This window comes from Octopus bimaculoides, chromosome 26 (genome assembly GCF_001194135.2).
Source record: "Octopus bimaculoides isolate UCB-OBI-ISO-001 chromosome 26, ASM119413v2, whole genome shotgun sequence".
Taxonomy (NCBI): Eukaryota; Metazoa; Mollusca; class Cephalopoda; order Octopoda; family Octopodidae; genus Octopus; species Octopus bimaculoides.
The window spans coordinates 12,552,433-12,559,774 of NC_069006.1; the positions used below are offsets into that span (position 1 = coordinate 12,552,433).

Consider the following 7,342-nt stretch of genomic DNA (forward strand, 5'->3'; position numbering starts at 1 on the left):
TATATATTATTATTTTTATTTTTATTTTTATTATAATTATTATTATTATTATTATTATTATTATTATTATATATATATATATATATATATATATACATACAAACACTACGGGCTTCTTTCAGTTTCCGTCAACCAAATCCACTCAAGGCTTTGGTCAACCCAAGGCTATTGTAGAAGGCACTTGACCAAGGTGTCACGCAGTGGGACTGAATCTGGGACCATGTGATTAGGAAGCAAGCTTCTTACCACACAGCCACGCCTGCACCTACAGAGAGAGAGAGAGAGAGAGAGAGACATACACATTCAAAATCTATTTTTGCCATGTGCTGTAATCACGGGCTGCATTTTATAACAGTGAAGATAATACAACTGAGATAACAAAACGCAGTGGCCTCCCTTGTCGTGTGAAAGTGTATGAACGCCATCATTTCTAGTTATCTTTGTGTTATTTTAAATGTTAACTTTGTCTCTCTGACAATCTACCTGCCTATCTATCTATCTATTTATCTATCCATCACACGACAATTTTTTGTAGTTAGCTACATTTCTATAATTATCTTTCAGTTCGATACATCAACCTTCAGTAACGAAATCAAGGAGTTCATTGATCTGTGACTATTGTGCACGTTACAGACATTCCTAAGTATACTCAACAATACAATTACAAGCATACAATTATGTACACACACACACACACACACACAGAGGCTTAGATACATAGAAACATATAACTACACACACAAAAACATACATACACACACGCATTGAAGAAATTCTCTTTTACAGTTTTACCTTCCCTAATTTATTTAGTTTAATCAGAATCCCACAACTATCATGGATAAAGGCAGGAACGAAATTTGCTTCGTGGGTACAAACCCAGTGTTTTTAGGAGGACGTTCAAAGCATTTTCATTGCCCTCCACCATATTTGAGGGGGAGCAGTTGCCCTCTCTTTACCCCCTGTTCCCAAGCCTATGTTATCGTGTGACTTATGTAAAGTGACACTATAGAGCAACGTTTTTCAAATTTTGTTTTACCATCAATAAGGATAAAAACAGAGACAGAGATTGTCTAAAATTTTTTAAATTGCTAAAATTGAAATGTTTACTTGTTAATGAAACATAAACAGTGAGATCAAAAGGTCACAAATTTTGACTTATTTCTCTAAATATTTAATATTGGTTTCAAATTTTGGCACAAGGCCAGTAGACCTAAATATTTGATATTAAAATCTAAATGTAGACACAGGCATGGTTGTATGTTTAGAAGCTCAGTTTGCAATCTCATGGTTTCAGGTTCAATTCCATTGTGCAGCACCTTGGGCAAATGTCTTCTGTAGTCTCAGGCCAACCAATGCCTTGTAAATGAATTTGATTGACGGAAACTGCATAGAAGCTTGTCATATATATGTTAGTGTTTGTCCCCCCACCACCACTTGCCAACAAGTGTTAGTTTGTTTACATCCCGATCGAAATTAAGTAGCTTAAAAATAAGCACCAATCAAGTACTGTGGTCAATGTAATTGACTTACCCCTTTCCCTCAAGAATGCTGGCTTTGAACCTTGGGACAAACCAACCTCTCAATCGAGGGAATGTTGTGGTTTATATCACTTATATGCCATGGAAACTGAGTAACTGGCCTTAGTATTTCTAGGACCCAAGAAAAACGAAAACATAATACCATGAAACAACCATAGTAAAGGAACAGTGATTAGAGACATCACTTTATGTCAGCATGGCAAATATGAATGACACTAAGTGAAATTAGAGAATAATGAGTGTAACTTTTAATGTAGATCGGCACCACTTCACTAACTTGGTCTACATGCTTACATGTGAAATGAAATGTTTGTGTAACCCAATAGATTATGAGACTTAGTAAAATGTGAATCAGACTTGTGTGCCTCCTGGGGTCAGATAAACTTTAAATCTAAATCGGTTTTAATTGATACTAAAATGAAAGCAGCACATAATATGGTAAAATGTATTTCTAAATATCACACACACACACATGTGTGCATGTATGTATCATCATCATCTTTTAATGTTCTATCCAACCCATGTTTGGTTTGACAGAATTCACTGAGTCCAAGGACTGTAACATGCTTCAATATTTCTTTTGGCATGGTTCCTGTCGCTGGAAACCCTTCCTAATACCAACCACTTTACAAAGTGTGCTGGATGCATTTTTTCATGGCACCAGCACGAGTGAAGCTGTCATGTAACTCACCAGATTATGATCCTATCAACTGAGTGGGACTACAGTAGAGAGCAAGGTGGCTTTATGCTAAATGATAAAGGAAAGGACTAGAACAAACTTCTCGCTCTAGAGGAGGCACTTGGCTGCTCTCGTTATACAAGAGTAATCAATATCTATGTTTTTAAATATGTATATCTATATATAGTAAATAAGAATAAAACAAATGGATATTCCAGAGTATCACTACATGGGTTCCAATAACATTTATTCCGAACACAAGTAGAATGGCCAAATTAAATAGGTAACTTTATCAGAGTTCATGTTGTTACAAGCTACCATTACTTCAGGAGATTCCTTGCCAACTATTTTGGTGACATGCTTGTTTTTATGTCAAGTTGTATACAAAACAATTTAGCATTAAACCGAAGGATTAGACAACATATTTTAGTGGAGTACATATTTATTAACTTTCATGTGGAAAGGTTTGACAAGTCAAAACTTTCAAATAACAATCAAACTTTCCCTTGTAAAAGTTTATTGCACACATACATAATATATACACTGACTAGTAAAATAAATAAATATGTACATTCCGAGCATCTTCTTCCTTGGTCTTCAATTGAAGATTAAAGCCTCTAATCCTGTCGAGATTTATCTAGAAATGATAATCTCCCTTACAATAACTGGCCACCAAGGCACATCACAGATTGATTAGTGACAGAGGCAGTAGTAATATCATGGATGTCTTGTTAGAATGCCAAATACTGTGGTATTCACCTCAAGATCATCTCATGTAGACACAGGGTGCATAAACGCACAGACATATATCATAGCAGACAAGAATCATCTGTTATGGGTGCTAGAACAGCTAGATAATAGGATTTCAGTCAACTGAATTTCCTCAGTGATAGATGTCCAGTGACCACATACCAGCCAAATCTCGCTGCCTGATATATAAAATTTCAGTGTCTTTTCAGTCACTTATGTTGCAAATAACCATCAGGCTTATTAAAAAGTAATTATTGTATTAATACCAAATGGTAATCTTTATATTTATGATGTGCATGTTTGTGTCAGTGAGAGAGAGAGACTGTTAGAGACAAATATTTTTCAGTGTATATAGCAACTAAGGTAAAATGGAATATATCCTTGCCTCATTGTCTTAACAAGATGTCTTTGATGTGGTCAACTGCTACTTTTTCTATCTCAATCATTGGTGTTCACAGTAGATATCACATCTGTTAACATAAGATTCTTGCATCTGTTACCAGAAAATATTACATCTGCCAACAACAATGTATGACATTTGTTGACATAAGGCATATGACATCTGTCAATAAAAATCCATTACAACTGTCAACATAGTTCAGCACCAATTTAGCCCTCATCCCATTCCTTTGTTAGTAATAAATGCAATTATACATCACCTCAATTAGCCTCACTAATTATTGTGTCCAGACGTCATTTTTATACTGTTGACCAATTTTATTAAATAGTTTAGGACTACACACACACATATATGAGTGTGTATATATATACATATACTCATATATTACATGCATGTATGTGCATGCATATGTGTGCGTGTATGTATGTATATATATATATATATATATATATATATATATATGAACTCATACATATATATACAAATATATATATGCATATGTTTTATGTATATAAATGTACAAACATATATAAATGTATGCACATATATTACACACACACAAATATGCATGTGAGTATGTGGTGATTGTGAGTGTGTGTAGTTGGGCACCACATGTACATACACCACATGTACATACACCACATGTACATACACCAATAAACATCTGTTATTTCACATTTCATTTTATATCTTTTATAATTTTAAACACTTGTTAGATTTATTTACATTTGTTATTTTATAATTGTTGTTTAGAAATAATGATTCTTTACTATTCTAATTAATTGTTAACATTTGTTCAAACATTGTTTCTACGAAATAAAAACACATTCATTGCTCAGAATTAAAGATAAATCTATTAAGATCTTTTTTTATATATTTATTCATGTGTAAGTCAAACTGTTTCGTATTTAATTTAAAATCTTGGGGTGTGATTTATACATAGGACAAAGTTTGAATATGAAGAGAAAAACAATTCCTACCAAGATTTAACACTAAATTAGGATTGCAACTCATACATGAGGAAGAAAAAGAAAGGTAAAGTTACCTTGTTGAGTCATATCAACTCATAAGGGCCAGTTTCTCGGGTTTGTGGCATATATATATTCCATTGAAGGATTACTCATTTTTACCAGGTGAGGGGACTGGACCAACATGAAATGAAGCGTTTTGCTCAAGAACATACTATGTTACTTGGTCCAGGAACTGAAACCACAATCTTATGATCAAGAGTCCAACACCCTAACCACTGAGCAATGCACCTCCACTACATGCATGTGACTTATACAAGAATAGAACTTACACACAAGAGCAACTTACACATCAGAGCAATTTACACATGAGGAAATATAGTATTTTTCTCATCATCATTAATTTATCAGCTAATTGTAAATAAATGTGTTTCTTCCGTAGTGTACAATCTGTATTTTTCCACCAACTGCCTTAAGAATAATATATAAAGTGGCACATTTGTTGTATAGTTGGATAGTTTTGCACATTGGATTCAAGGCATTCCAACTAATTGTGAACCAAACTTGAAAGATGCTGTCTTTCAAATTGCCTGAAATTTTTCCTAATTGAAATAACCCTAATACCTAGTCAATCTTGAAAAAATTTCAGCTCATAACTGTGCATAAATCAGATTTTATGGGCATTCAAATTAACAGGTGAAATAAATTTGAGGATTTTTGTTAAATTTGGCATGGAATTTAACCTCTAAAATCTTTCAAACTTTGAAACTTTATACATGCGACCTACTCCAGGAATACATTAGAAATAAATAATGTTGTTGGCACTCCGTCGCTTACGACGTCGACGGTTCCTGTTGATCTGATCAACGGAACAGCCTGCTCATGAAATTAACATGCAAGCGGCTGAGCACTCCACAGACACGTGTACCCTTAACATAGTTCTTGGGAATATTCAGCGTGACACAGTGTGACAAGGCTGACCCTTTGAATTACAGGCACAACAGAAATAGGAAGTAAGAGTGAGAGAAAGTTGTGGTGAAAGAGTACAGCAGGGTTCGCCATCATCCCCTGCCGGAGCCTCATGGAGCTTTTAGGTGTTTTCGCTCAATAAACACACACAACGCCCGGTCTGGGAATCGAAACCGCAATCCTATGACTGCGAGTCCACTGCCCTAACCACTGGGCCATTGCACCTCCACTGAAATAAATGATAATGAGACTAAAAATGTCCCATTTGTTTTCCAATCAGTCCTAAAAATGAGATAAAAAATATTCGAAAAGCAAGATTTTTAGGTTATTTTGGCACCCTATAAAACAGTTTCAGATAATTATGAAAGTGTGAAGGCACATGGCCTAATGGTTAGGATATTTCACTCACGGTTGCTAGATCATAGGTTCGATTTCCAGACTGGATGGTGTGTTGTTCCAGTAACATGGATGCAAAACCAAAAATTTAGGTAGCAGGGAGGTTAAGTAAATTATATCAAGCCCAGAACTTAAATGGACCGGAGAAAATTTTATCAACCAGGAAGGCAAAACTGACCTTGGCAATTTAAAGGATTCAGAATTTAAAGGACTGTAATTTAAGACCAGAAGGCATTTGGTCCAATGAGCTAATGATCCAGCCATACATTTAAACTTCTATAACTGCACTCTGTAAATACCATAATTTAATGGGTAACCTTGTGATAGAATAGTCTTCTGGTCAGAGAGTATGTTGACCTGCTCGCCTAACCAGCTGGGTGTCATTATTTGAAAGCTAAAACAATGCAAAGTGCATTGTGACTAGTGATGTATAGCAACATCTGATAGTCTGGTCAATACTGTGACATTATAAAACTAGACACCAATGTCTATTTTACTACTGAAATTCAGACACTGAGAATAATTAAGTCTGGAATTATTAATCATTGAATAGTGGCCTACGGTTGTGAATTCTCTGGTTCAAATCACAGCCAGGATCTCATTACAAATTCTTACCAACCTTATTTGTCCCTGACTTTCATCCTATTACACTACTAGTCAAACTTATAAGGAACAGAGTATCATATTTCACAATCCAATACATTGGAAGACATTCTTCTGAATCTCTGCCTTGCAGTTCCAGCCATTAAATTCAAGAAGAAATAGTTCCATTTTCCATTATTTTCATACACATTGTGCTACAATAACAATTCCTAACATGGATGCAAAACCAAAAATTTAGGTAGCAGGGAAGTTAAGTAAATTATATCAAGCCCAGTACTTAAATGGACCTGAGAAACTTTTATCAACCAGGAAGGCAGAGCTGACCTTGGCAATTTAAAGGATTCAGAATTTAAAGGACTGTAATTTAAGACCAGGAGGTATTTGGTCCAATGAGCTAATGATCCAGCCATACATTTAAACCTCCATAACTGCACTCTGTAAATACCAACCTATTTGTCTGTTTATCTGCCTGTCAGTCAATTTACCAATCAACTATCAGTCTCTCTCACTCATATATATATTTTTTTATGATGAATATATATATACTGATAGAGAACTAAGTCCAGAATCAGCCAAGAGAGCAGTCCTCACTGATGAGGCTACGGGAAAAGTCGAAACTGATCGATCAGTATAAGGAATTCTCAGCCAGTGTTTTCGGGTGATTACAGTCCATGTCAGTATTTGCAATGTCCCCATTTTGTCCACGTTTTTTTGCAACGTCCTGTACCCAGATATGCATCTATATATATATGTAGATGTAGGTATGTACATACATGTACGTATATATGCATATACTCACATATTATTTGTATTATATATATATATATATATATACAATTATGTGGTTTAACCACAGAATTAGAGCATTTTCGCTCTTATTTTTAGCGATGTAGGTTTTCTAACACCTTAGTCACATTTAGTGACAATTATAGTTTTCCTTTTTGGTAACACATTGTGCATGGCTGTCTATATTAATTTTATCTCTCTCTCTCTCTCTCTCTCTATATATATATATATATATATATATATATATACACAC

General features: G+C 34.7%; 1 long non-coding RNA gene across 1 annotated transcript in view; it reads left to right on the plus strand.

Moving 5' to 3' along the window:
* Positions 1-4,229, plus strand: part of LOC128250906 (uncharacterized) — a 12,630-nt gene extending 8,401 nt beyond the window's left edge. The window contains exon 2 of the long non-coding RNA XR_008266843.1: positions 565-4,229. This is a non-coding gene — a long non-coding RNA (uncharacterized LOC128250906). The remainder of the gene's footprint in view (positions 1-564) is intronic.
* The last annotated feature ends 3,113 nt before the right edge of the window (positions 4,230-7,342 follow it).